Source organism: Montipora foliosa, unplaced genomic scaffold, assembly GCF_036669935.1.
Source record: "Montipora foliosa isolate CH-2021 unplaced genomic scaffold, ASM3666993v2 scaffold_261, whole genome shotgun sequence".
Lineage (NCBI taxonomy): Eukaryota > Metazoa > Cnidaria > Anthozoa > Scleractinia > Acroporidae > Montipora > Montipora foliosa.
Window position 1 is genome coordinate 42,534 of NW_027179563.1, and position 14,096 is coordinate 56,629.

The 14,096-nt window shown below is 38.5% G+C and overlaps 1 long non-coding RNA gene across 1 annotated transcript; it reads left to right on the forward strand.

The window, feature by feature from the left end:
* Positions 1-7,638: 7,638 nt before the first annotated feature.
* On the forward strand, positions 7,639-9,265 carry LOC137986670 (uncharacterized). The gene is made up of 2 exons (XR_011119952.1): positions 7,639-7,817; positions 9,001-9,265. It is a non-coding gene; the product is annotated as an uncharacterized lncRNA (long non-coding RNA).
* Positions 9,266-14,096: the final 4,831 nt, after the last annotated feature.

Sequence of the window (14,096 nt, forward strand, 5' to 3'; positions counted from 1 at the left end):
GATAAATCACTTTTTTTGCACGTTATTGGGATTTCCACTTAAGTTTTAAACGACGAGAGCAAAATCCAGCCACCGAATCGTCTTATGTACCTGCATCAGGACTTCGGAAAAGATTGCTTCATGGCATGAATTACTTTACAAAAGCTTGGCTATTGACAATTTGACTAACTTTGAAATCAAATGTAATGTAATGTCAGAGGATAAATGACTGATGATATTTTTAAAATCCAAAACAAAAAAAAGCAAAAAAGAAGGCTAGCTATTTTGTTCATTGTCCATTTGACTTTTTGCATCATGCAGTTTTGTCCATTGGATTGCACAATTCAATCCTTCATTTCATTTCAAACAGTTTGTGACAGATGCGGTCCAAATGATATCCCCATATGAATTCAGCCACCTACACATGCATTGCATTCTTAAACTATTGAGCCTTTGACGTCATTTTCTCCTCAATCCAGCTCTCTCAACATTTTCAAGTTAGTTATGGTAGAACATTAAATAGGAACATGCCAGGTAAAATAAACAGGTGTTGTTTTGAAGATCAAAGCTTAAAACCTGGGTCAATTACTGTTTTGTTAACTTACTTCCAAATAAAAATTGAAATTGATTTTTTGGTCATAGTAGAACTTAAAGTAATGTTTAGCAAGGGTAATTTCTGACTTGGTGCATTGCAGTTTCTCCTCATCCTTCTGATCTGGGCTTGGAACCAGCAAAATGGGTTCTTAAGGCTATTAAGCAACCATTTTGGCGGATTTAAAAACTGCTGCCATGAATACCTCTGTCGAGGGAGCAAAACAGCTCTATTCAGGCACACCTGTCAAAACTTATGGTTTACAGACAGGAATTTCCCAGCAATGTGGCTGGTATGACACCGACCAAATTCCTGGCCGGAATTTCTGTTGTTTTTTTTTTTTCATATGTCAGATTACCGTTTCATTGAATAGCATGTACTTTAACATATCTTCAATTCAACATCTTTTCATAAGTTACAAACTAAATTTCAACATGGCAAATGGCTTCTTCTGCCTCATGAATAAGGGAACCACACTGGGTGAGGGCATGTTTAACCCTCTCCAGTTGTTCGGCAGAGAAGATCGAGTTCCAGTATGAATTGTCATGGGAATACTGTACCAGAAGTTCTTGCTTTGCCTTGATGGCTTTTGTCGATCTTATCCACACTTCACTGTCCCTTTTGGCAAATTCACAATTGATCCTTTCTGTTACCTGTCGTGAGAATTTTCCAGGCACTAAACTGAATGGAAAGGTTCCATCATTCACGAACATTCCCAGACCAATTTCAAAAGTGTTTTCCTGGCCATTAACTGAAATGCGTCGACCCCCAATTGTCAATTCAATTGCGTAATCCCCATCTTGTTGATTGCGACGTAAGGTAGCCGTCGGTGCATAAGCACAGACAAACGTGTTGGGAGGTATTTCTTTCAATGTGAACAATCCCAGACCGGTTGATGCTCCACCGATGCCTACCACATTGCTCTGCTTGAGACAAAGATATGCCTCTCCCGTCTTAGTAGTCATATATGTACTATGGCTCTGATCACGTGATGAACTGCAAGGGAAGAAAGGGACAATTAGTTATCATTTTGTTTGTAGTCTAAAGAAAAAATAGGTTTTAAATATGTTTACAAGTGTCTGAGGGTTTATCTTAGAACCAAGGAAGGTTAGGATTGTGAAATCTTAGAACACAACAAAATAGCTAGCCTCAAACATACCTTATGTCAAAACAGACTCCACATGCTGGTGGTCTTCCAGGCAGGGCCTTCGTCAAATTGTCATTGGCCTCGCTTCTAGTGACCTTGTTTGAGCACAATTTCTTACAGGCTTCTCTCTCATGCCATGGCAAGTACTTCTCAACACAAGAACCATACATGGAGTTTTCATCCAAATTCTGCAAAACAATGTCTTCTCTGCTGTTGCATTTCACACCAAATACACACTTTCGTGTTGCTCCACACCACAGAGGACCCAATCTGTTTTCCTTTGCAATTTTCTGTAGGGCAAGCAAGCGGTTCTCTGGGTGGAATCTAGTGAAAACATGACTAAAACCAGTGACAACTAGCAGGGCATTAAGAGAAAGTAAAAAGGGCTCAGTGGTGCTTGCTTGGGTCACTGAAAATGGTGACATGAGCCGTTGGCGGCATTCTACCTGTGCAGGAACCAGAGCTTCCAGTTGGTTCAAGAAATTCATCTCAACTTCAGTTACTTCGGGATGCATGAATCTCAACCAGAATTCCTTAAGGGGGCGCCCGTAATTGTCGACAGGGTTTTCATATTCTTCATCAATTTTCTCCTCACACAAGTCAGCACTGCCACTTTGAACAAACATACGCAGAAATAAATGGAGACCACACAAACTCAGGTGCCCGACACGCTTTACAAATACATTCTCAAGGTCTGGAGACTTAAAGAAATGAACTGTAGACAACTCTGGTGCATCGATGCCATTAAAGCGAGTCCAAACTGCATCACGCAGTGGGTTTTCAAGGGTGAAATCAATATTGGTGACTAACCCATCACCATCGCAAGGATTGACTGATTGGTGTGGTATGGGTTCTGACAAAGTTGGTCTGTGTGTGTGTGACACTGATGAGTCGTAATGACTTTCTCTCATCACATCACTGATATTCTCTGGTGCTCTGCAGTCTAAGTGAATCCTATCTGCTAGATGTTGGACTGCTGTTCTGACATCAGAGTCCAAGAAATGGCTCACTGGTTCATTGACATACAGCAATGTGGGGAAGTGAGCAATAGTTCTGGATAGGAGGATGTGATCATGTAGAGCTGTTGCAGACATGGACAGGTTCTCGATGGTATCAAGAATGTTCAAAAGAACTGGCAGTTTTGGTCGACCACGCTTTGGCTCCTCTTGAGACTCCGTATAGGAAATGCTACGGTGTTCAGAAATTGCTGCTGACAGGAATGAACCAATGGCCTCAGATTGCTGAATTGCAAGCTGAAACCGATGTTGAAGTGCCAGATTAAGTTTCTTCAAAACCTGTAGGATGTAACAATAAAAATCACAAATTTAAGGAGGGTGGCACTTAACTATGGGAAGGCAGTGGTTGCTAAAGGAATGTTTTCAGTCAAGAGCCCTACAAAAAGGTTGCATGGATGGTTCTTTGAAGTAAATTTTTCAATGGAAATCTGATATCACTTCAATCAGAAGATGCATGGGTGTGCAACTAGTCCCATTCCTCTTCCATAGGAAAACTTTCAGGAAATGAAAGGAATCTGAGGCAGTTTTTTTTTTCGTAAACTGCAGCATGGGATTGTTATTGGACAAAACTAGAAATATAGTTCTTGAACATCCATGCTAATGATTTTGTGTTAGACTGTTCACGTGCTGTTGCCTCCCTCAAAAACATGTGATAAATCAAGTTACGTGGCTAGGCATCCTCTGTGTTGGTCCTTTGATTCACCGAATGTGGTCGTCAGTCAAACCAGACAAAGAAATTGTTAAATAGAACACAATCATTGCCAAAAAAAAGGTAACTGTAGAGAAATGATTACTAGAAAGGGGTCCATAGCCTTCTTAACAAGAAAAAAAAATTATTCATATGTTAACTAGACAGAAGGAATACAAAATACTATATATTATAACATAGAACAGACAAAGTTGGTAATAAGGGAACCCAAAATAGCTATATAAAGCTAAACTAGGCAGGTGCCTGCTCAGTAATGGAACACATCATATTTTCATTTATCACATTTACACATTTTTTGGCATAATTAGTATGAAAACATTACTCTCGAAGGGGCACAGTGCAAGCTGGCTTCAAGAGTCGATGTCTTTCGTCTTGTAGACTTTGGTTTAACTGCTTCGCTGCACTTGTCAGTAGCCAACTTATGCGTATCTATGTATGCCTCTAGTTACATAAGTATGTTGTACCTGTGTTGCTCGCTCATGATTTTCCTCAATACCAGCAAGCGCCCTCACGTCTCCTTCAGAGAATTGTATGATAGAATCTGGGTGTTCTGCGACATTGAAGTGGCAGTTTCCCAAATACTCCAGGTAAAGTTTTGCTTTCATAGAAGCAGACCTTGCCTTAGCCAACAGTTCTTTTAAGTACTTTGGGTTATGTAAGTCGGCCAGGTCCTGTTGTGATAACTGTTCTTCTTCATCACCATTTCCTTGTTGCAAAGTTTCTCCCTAAGAGATCAATAATGTCATAATCAGCTTGCAAATACTGTGTGCCATATGAATATAAAGTTGTATGGTTAAGTATTTTTAATTGACTACAGTTCAATATGTGTGTATTGCTAGGACAAACATGTTTCATCCAAATTCTGACCTGAAAATAAGATAAGTTTACATTATTAAGAAAATCACAGAATACTGAAAACAATTTGGCTGGAGCTTGGAGAGTCATGGCTTACCATAGATCTTGTTTTGCAATCTACCCTTCTTTTGCGTTTACGTACTGGTCTGCTTTCTTGGCTCTCAGTCACTGTGAACAAACAAAATCCAACAAATACTGGTAAACATGCAGAAGTCTGCATATTAATTATGCATGCTTAAAAGCATGCTTTCTAAAAAATATTTTTGATTTGACTGACTGTGTGTGCAACACCGTATTACCAAGCAGCTACGCGTTAGGGTACCATGTAAACAACAATTATGTCTTAACAAAACATGCTCCATGATAGTGTGACCTAACTGGTCACACTAGGACGAGTAGACAATCTATTTAAGAAGACCCAGGTCTGTAATAATTATAGTTGTCTTTGAATGCTGAAAGCTCAAAAATGCACTTGGTGACCTCCATTTATCAAAGGGGCTGTGTCATGGTAGTGCAATTATTTTTGTGTAGTTTTACCAATTACTTGCTCCTTCTTGATATGAGACTACTTTGAAACAAGGCAACTTTAACCTACATCACAAAAAGTAAATGTCTTCAGAGCACACAAATTTTAAGACATAAACTGAGGTATTTTACTTAACCTCTCCTTCATTGTTTTAAAATGTTATTTTACATTTTGCTTCATTTAGCTGCCAGTTCCCAGTAACTAGATTTGACTATGTTTTGTGACACAGCCCCTTTAATTGTTTTGCTAAAGAAGTAATGAGCTGCGTGGATTTAAAACCATCCAGTGCATATTCACAGCTACCTCCACAAATCGCAAATTTAAGATGGCTTTGATTTCACTCCTGTGATGTTTTTTAGGTGTTTTTAGGTTGCTGTCTTGTTGTCATGGTAACATGACATTGCTTAAAATTTAAGTGTCTATGAAGTAAAAAATGATTATTGCCTATTTGAATTTGTTTTCAAAATGGTTAAGAATGGAATTTTCCGTTTTGACGTATCATTTTCTTGTGTTATGCAAATGAGCAAATTGATGACGTAATCAATGGGTCCATTGGAGGATGAATCACAAAAACAAGAATAGCTCTGAAATTGTGAGAGGGACGATTATTTAAACTCGGCATGAGTGGCGGATGTACATTACAAGTGCCAAGTTTCAAGAGCAGCGGTCTCAGTTTTTGGAAGATATTGTATATTTTGTAATTTTTTTGCCCTTGGAACGTTTGATGACGTCATCAGTTTTTACGCAAAAAAAATTAAAATGTCTAGAACGATACTTCAAAAATGAAAACACCATGTTTCTTTCCTGCAAACGACTTTCAAATAAGCTTTAGTTACCTTTTGTATTTCAAAGGCACTTAAATTGTGGGTAATCTTTTCTGACTAAAATTGGGATTTACAGTTTATACATATGACTAGCGTTGTCAACTCACCGTTTGGCGCTTCTTCAGCAGCTTCGGTTTCCATGGAAACCAGGTCTAGCCAAAAAAAGAGAGGATAAAGGGGTAATATCATGGAATTATCATTTTTATTTTGACCATAAATTTACTAAATTGATTTTCAGTAACTTTTTCATTCTTAAATTGAGCCACACTAAGTTCTTACGGAATTTATCTAAAATGCAAGGGGAGTACTTCAAAAGGTCGGCCCGACGTTTTCAGATTGGCATTCATTTTAATCTTGGCTACGCGTAACTGAAAACACTTAAGAATAGTTTTTGTGAGCTAAAATAGCCGTTTTGAAGAAACTTTGGCCATTAATTTTTTGTTTGCCATTGGAAAACAGGTCTCCTTTGCTTTCCAGATTTTTGCTAAAATCCATGACACTACCCCTTTAAATTGGCAAGTGTTTCAGATAAATCAGACACGCCTTTTGAAACGCTACATTAAACTTAGTTAATGTTGTACTATTGGTTTGGCCGTATAAAGTCTTACCAGGCATTCTTGAGGTACTCATTTGGGCGCCCTCCGCCTGTGCAATGGGAGTGGTAGCTACGAGACGGAAAATCAAAGATAGCACATCTTTAGACTAACAGTAGGGTTGACAATGAATGTGAAATTGTGATGTCAACCTACCAGTTTGAGCCCCTGCAATAACCTCTGTTTCCATGGGCGTGACATCTAGGAGAAGAATGAATAACTAGACAATTGTCTCGAAGTTCAATTCTTTTACACCTATTGATTTGCACTCTTACCTGGCATCATTGAGCCACTGTTTTCAGCTTCCCCCGTCTGTGCAATGGATACATGCACAGGAATAGTAGCTAAGGAACTTTCCTCGATTACGGGCGCCGGCGGGGTTGAAGTGCTGCCAACTTCGTTCGCAGAAAAAGTTCTCATCTCTCCCAACTTGCTCTGTAGCTGTTGGAATTTCTCTTGAGCACTTGCTGGGAGTTGCCTCGCACTAGTTTTTAAATCATTTGATAGCGTTATAACTTCTAAAAGTAAGTTCTCCGGAATGCGAACAAAGCGATCCATATTCGAATGCTAGATGGCTTCTCACATTTGAATTAGAAATTGTAAAAAATAACGGTTTCTATTAAAGGTGTATCTGACGTCATTTACAGCCAATAAGATTAAAGCATTTCCACGATTAACGGACACTGGTTGTTTTTGTTTTTTTAGCTGTTAGCTCCCGGTTTTTTTTTTCAGGAGTCTAAAACCTCATTCAATTGCAAAGATTGTTTCATTCGATGATTTTCAAGTGCTGTAGAGATAGCACGCACTTAGAAACCCTGCTAAAAAAATTACAACCGTGGCGTGACTCCGCGTGCCGTGATCAGTTAGGTGCAGAAATCACCACTGTAGCATGCAGACTGAAAATTTTAAAATTGGGAAAATAAATCTGCTAATAGCCTGATAAAAAAGCGGCAATTTTCTGGTGTGATTACATATTTAAGCGCTTCCATTTTTTATCTGGATTCTTTTAAACGAATAAGACCGAAAAGTTCAATTTCAGGTAAGTTTACACCCTTTGCCAAAGAGTCTTCTAAACTGAAAAAGAAAACAATATGGAATAAATTTTATGAACCCTGAGCTCAATTCTTACTTTTCTTTCAACCTCGCAATTCTTGGTGTTAACAGCTAATTAACACCACGGGATCACGCGAGTGGTCATAGCTCGAGAGTCTTTAGTGGTGTTGCCTTCAACGTTCGCGTGCTGGCATTTTTCACTGGGCACGTGCGTTGGGTGTAGTCCTGAAAAAATAGGTTTACATCCGGTTGTCTCCAAATTTGGTGGGTTTATTGTGAATATGTTTAGCCAATCATCTACCCAGTTTCAGCGTGGAAACTTCAATAGCTCGTATACAACAGCCCTCACTGTCCTCGAAGGTCAGCCTTCGAGTGGTGTGTTTGCGAAATTTCTCTCACTTTTACGGACTGTTCGAAATGATTATTCATAGCAAAACCTCTGCTAAAGGGTGGGAAAAATGTCAGGAAAACAATTTCAAGCACTTTTGAAACGGCAGTTAGAAACGAACAACGGGAAATTGAGGTTAGTGATGACAACAGGGGCCTTAGGGAGGCTGCAAATAATTTCTCTTTTTTTCACACAATGAAACATATTCTCCTTATATATAATTGGGGTAATTATATCAAAACTCAAGACGAAATTTGGCTAGTGTATTAAGTATCCATCATATATTTCTCACATGACATTTTCCTTCAAAATACCGGTTACCATGGCAACGAATAAGGGTTTAAGTGACCATCATATTGTTTGAGCAAAAATTGCATAGCTTTTGCGAAAAGCAGATGTATCTGTGTGAGAATTAGAAGAAAAGGTGAGCAAAATCATTTAGAATGAGCTGACGCAAGCAGCTTTAGAAATGCATGTGTGGCTTACGCGCGTGCACGCTCAGCTGAAAACCCTCCTTAAGCACACACGTTTTTGAGACATGGACGGCAACCAGAAGAGAGTGTTTCGCGTGCCAGGACAGTGGTGTCTCCCAGGTTTTTTGTGTAATCATCTCTAATGGAGAAAAGATACTTAGCAATCAATGTAAATGTGGTTGGTTGTGTGAAGACAAGTTAACAGGGAAAACAGCTCAACTCCCGTTGCTGTCTCAAAAATGCAGGTGCTTGAGGTCCGTAATATTCTTGCACAGGCCACCATTTCTTCAATTGTTTTTTGAATGCCATGAACAAAGCCGGGACTGTCCTTTTTGCGTTGAAAATCGGGCCAGATTGTCAAATACAAATTAAATGAATGCAATTTTCATGTTTGTTGACATACATAATTTTGAAAAATCATTAAAAAAAATCACAGCTCCTTCTTTTTTAGCCAAATTTGGTGGAAATCTTGGTTAACTAAAAAAAAGGCTACTTTTTCAACTTTCTGTAACAGAAGATATAATTTTGAGTTTTTCTCTATTTCTGCTCAAATATTTTCAAATATTTTTCAGATTTTTGTTGTTTACAGTTATTTTTCAGAAAAGTCCTTGGTTTTTATGCTGGGATTTTTTTCATGAAAAGCCTATTTTATAACCTTTAAAAATAGTAGATATTGTAAGCCATATTGTATAAGCTTAAAATTAATGGAAGTCTAAACAATTGATCAGTTTTGTGGCTTGATTTGGATCCCTGCAAATCTTTGGGACAAAACAGAGTGCAGTCTTTGGTCAGCAATCATACAATAATTTTTATTCTCTCTTTCCCCCCTTGACATAATATTACAGATGATAACTCAAACATTGTTCTTTGAGTTTGGTACGGGCTGTACCGACTGTCTCAAGGAATCCTTGGCGTCTGCCCTCAGGCATTTGCGTAAACAAGCACAAACTATGTACGAGCAAATCAGAAGAAATGCCTGGCTGTCGAGTTGGCCTGAGACTGCTGAGGAACTAGAAGAGGGGGGTGCGGGGGTCACGTATAAGAGTACAAAGTTATCATTGGCCATTAGTCCAGTCCAGTTTAATAAAAATATCATGTTCACTACCAAGACAGGGTGCTGTTATTCTCTTAGACAGTTCATGAATTTTTTGTCCCTGAATTTCTCAAATACAGGTGAATGAGAGGTTGATTTAATATGTTGCTTTAGTGACTTGAAACTACATCACCTCAATCATTTGAGCCAGTAAGTGCTTTAAATATTGAGCCAGTTAAATTGACTCCACATGTACAAACATTGCAAATGACAATGATATTATTATTCTTACTTGGAACTAGGGCAATAGACAGAGAACTTAACAGTTGCCCTGTAACAATAGTAATAACCAGTTGAGTTTGATGTTGAAAATCTCATAGTAAAACATGCAACTTCTACTTGACATTGAAAACAAACAATATTTCTTTCTTCAGGTACATTTCGAAAAGTATGTACCGGTTACTTCATAGGGAATATGTTTTAGAGTACATTATCAATTACCAGTTGAATAATCCTCTTGTTCAGACACAACAGAAGATATATGGCAAAAGTTCACCTATTTCTGCTGATTTAATACTTTGCCCTAGTGACTTGAAACTACATTACATGTACATCCATCATTATTGAATTTCACTGATTACCAGTCCAAAATGTTACCCAAACACCCAGGCTAGGCTAGGGACTTAATGGTAGTTTCAAAAAAACTTTACATCAATACTCTCCCAGAGAGCTGAATAAATAAAGGAAGAAAGAAATGAAACAACATAATTTACGTCAATCAGTTGAGCAAGTAATTTTATATTGTTGTGATACGGGACACTGAAAAACACAGACTGCAGACTGTGCAGACCGTCTGCAAAATGAAAATGTGGGTAGCCTGAATTAGGTCTAAATAACATTTGGTTAGCCTAATGAGGCCTAAGTGACATTCAGGTTAGCCTGTTTACGGTTAGCTCTCAATAATAGTGAGGGGAACACCATATTTTACCCCTGGTCTGCACAGACTGCAGTCTGAGTTTTGGCGTGACTGCTGTGACACAGTGAGCCCTGATGGTATCACTGTTTGTATTGCTTGAATAACAATGGATAAATATGTACAAACAAATGAACTGGTAACAATAAGGGTATGACATCTAAAACCGACAGGCGCTCCTAAAAAAGTACATGACAATTGAGTTTAATGTTGAAATATCTGAGCAAAACATTTCATTTCTACTACAGACTGAGAAGAAACTAATTCTTTTTCCAGGCATATTTTCAAAAGTATGAAGAGATATCAGTAAAGTAACTGAAGAGAGCATCATGTTGAAACTGAATGAAGGATGCATTTAATATGAGTTCTGGACAGATGCTAGCATTTGAATGATTATTGTGTTGCTCAGACATTAGATATTAAGGCTAAAACTATATAAGTTACTGCACTGGCTCATATGTTTAATATTATTCTTAACTCTGGTTATATCTCTAGATTTAGGCCATTGTCTTAGCCGTACTGAAGCTGCCAGAAATAATTATTGTTATTCTACTTCCAAGGCAGCATTTACACGAACACGGTTTCACGTCGACACACTTTCATGATCTCGAAACCGCGTCAAAATCAATGCGGTTTGGAAGTGTTTACACGGATCCGTTTTCACCAGAAAATCCAAGTCATAAATGGTACAAGCGAGCTCTGCACTAGGTGCTAAATTCACTATTTTCAATTGAACAATGCAAATTTCGCACCAAAATAGTAACCGTATTCAAATCGATGCGGTTTCGCTGTTTAGACGACAGATAAAACCGCATCACTTTCAAAACGCTCCACTTTTGGCAGCGGTTCCAAATCAACATGTTTTCAGTAACAGTCTCGATCGATGTCGTGTAAACGGAAGGTGTAACCCGCAGCAAAATCGATGCGGTTACAAATAAAACCGCGTTCGTGTAAACGGTGCCTAAGACAATGGCCTTTTGGGTCAAAATGTACTACAGATAATATAGTGGGCAGTCAAGCTATGTAACACAGTCACATCTTTTCAGAACTTCAACTTGTAATATTTTATTTGTAACCATAATAGTGTTTTGCATCATGTGGCAACTGGTTGAAATCTTGCAACTGCTGTTATATCTTAGCTTGACTTCAATCCCACAGTCTACCTGTAGTAAATGTTGACCCTCCCCCAGAGCATACTTTTATGCCACCCAGGCCCCCACTAAATAGGGCCCGTCCCCTCCCCCTCCCCCTCCCCCTCCCCCTCCCTCCCCTGTTCCCGCCTCTGCGGGAACTGGGGCACTCCCATTGGAGATGTCCAATGCCCTGACACCTCCAGCATCCTGAAAACAACAAAATTGAAAACGCATCTCTTATAATTTAAATATAATACTGTCTTGTGGGTACAGATTAGCAACTATCATCAAGCCATGATGCCATCATTAATTTTATTATTGAGAGGAGTCCTTTCAATGCAACTTATGAAAATTGTCTGCGAACATAGGCAATGGCAAGCAATAAGTTAGTTTTTTTTTTTTTCAATACTCACTCCTTTGGGGCAGTTCACCACCACCATCCAGTGGCTCATGGTTTTCTAGGAAAAAAGTAGTCATTACTGTAATGTGAGTTGTGTGTGAATCAAGTGAACATTCAAGTCAATTCTTGGTATGCACAATTCATATTACAAATAGAAAGAGAACAATATTCGCCACATTTGCTATTGTGCCTCTCTTTCCCAGGAAATATTGTCTGCAAACATAGGCAATGGCAAGCAATAAGTAAGTTTTTTTCTTCAATACTCACTTCTTTTGGGCGGTCGTCCATCTTTGTTGTCTAGGAAAAAAGTAGTCATTACTCAAATGTGACTTGTGTGTGAATCAAGTGGACATTCCATTCAATTCTTTGTACACACAATTTATATTACAAATAGAAAGAGAACAAGAATAATATGAGGCCATAATGTAGGCAATGAATAGGTGTGCAGTGCCCAAGGGAGCAAAGCTTTTGAATGTAGTATGACACAGCCAGTAAACAACAGCATAAATGTAATCAAAATAAACTGAACGTTGATTAATATTGCTCAAGTAAGGTGAGTAAAGTAAAAAAAAAGGTTGAACTTTATTACTGTATTAAAGGAGAAAGGCAGGAGGGAGTCAAATTATGTTACTTAGCATTATTATTGAGAGTCAGTCCTTTTGGAATGCAACTTTAAAAAATAGACAAACAAGGTCTAAGCAATGTTATTTGGTATTTAGATGTTTGAGAAGGTTGAATTTTTGGCAGCTATTCATCTGCTATGGACCTGCTATACCCACCCTCCCATATACAGAGAGAAGACAGCCACAACACCATGAACTTCATCCCCTACTCTTCTTGAATAGTGTGTGGGTTCTTTAACGGCCCACAGGGAACTAATGAACATGGAAGTTATTTGTGGGACGGGACCTCCGGCTTATCGTCCCTTATCCGAGAACACTTGAAAGACTAACCATTTGCGGATGTAATTACAAAGCAGCACTTCTCCTCAGTTATTTTAAGACCCTGAGTGTTGGTCTGGCAGGAGTCGAACTCATGACCTCCCGCTTAGCAGGCCGATGTAATTAGATGTAAATGTAATTAGTCAAACACTAACTACCCTTTTTTTCAATACTCACTTGGATTCAATGCTTCAATTTTTTCTTTGTTTTCTAGGAAACAATGTAGTCTTGTGTTCACATTAAGTGGGCATTATTTTTTAGAAAGATACTTTGAAAAATTGAAACAACAAGTTTTAATCAATGTGAAACACTCACGTTCATGTGATGGTACACTGATCTCATGGTTTTCTACAGTAGGAAAAAATGTAGTGTTAAGTGTTCACATTAAGTGGGCATTAATTTTTTAGAAAGAAACTGTGAATAACAGTTGAACAACAAGTTTTAATCAATGTGAAACACTGACGTTCATTTAAGTGGTGCACTGGTCTGTTATGTTTTATAGGAGAAAAATGTAGTGTAGTGTTGATTGGTAATCATAAGGCTGAATTTTAATAGAGGCTTATGTTGGACCCTCAGGGACATGACGGGACTTCAAGCAAGTTAATACACAGATACAGAAATTCATCACTAACATTAACATCAAAAAAAAAATCCATTTATGCCCACCATGACTTCATCCCCCATACTCTTCTTGAAATAGGTGTGTGGGTTCTTTAACGGGGGGGGCCCCCCCCCCCCACAGGGAATAATACTAACTAATAATAATAATAATAACAACGTAAAACTACTTGCTATAGGCCGCATGCGTCATGACAAAATGATCGCATGCGCTTAATACATGGATTAAAATACCAATAGGGAAATAATAAACATGGAAAGTATATTTTTGGGGACGGGACCTCCGCCTTACTCGTCCGAGATATCCGAGAACACTTGAAAGCTTCCTTAACCATTTGGACGGATGTAATTACAAAGCAGCACCTCTCCTCAGTTATTTTAAGACCCTGGGTGTTGGTCCGGCCGGGAGTCGAACTCATGACCTCCCGCTTATGCAGCCCGACCCCTGTAATTAGATCGTAAATGTAATTAGTCAAACACTAACTACCCTTTTTTCAATACTCACTTGGATTCAATGCTTCAGTGTTTCTTTGTTCTATGGGGGGGGGGGAAACAAAATGTAGTGTCTGTGTTCACATTAAGTGGCATTATTTTTTTAGCAAAGATACATGTTGAAAAAGTGAAACAACAAGTTTTAATCAATGTGAAACACTCACGTTCATGTGGATGGTTACACTGATCTATCGGTTTTCTACAGTAGGAAAAAACCAATGTAGGTGTTAAGTGTTCACATTAAGTGGGGCATAATTTTTAGAAAAGAAGAAACTGTGAAAATTGCACACAACAAGTTTTCAGCAATGGAAACACTTACGTCAATTTAATGGTGCACTGGTCTGTATGTTT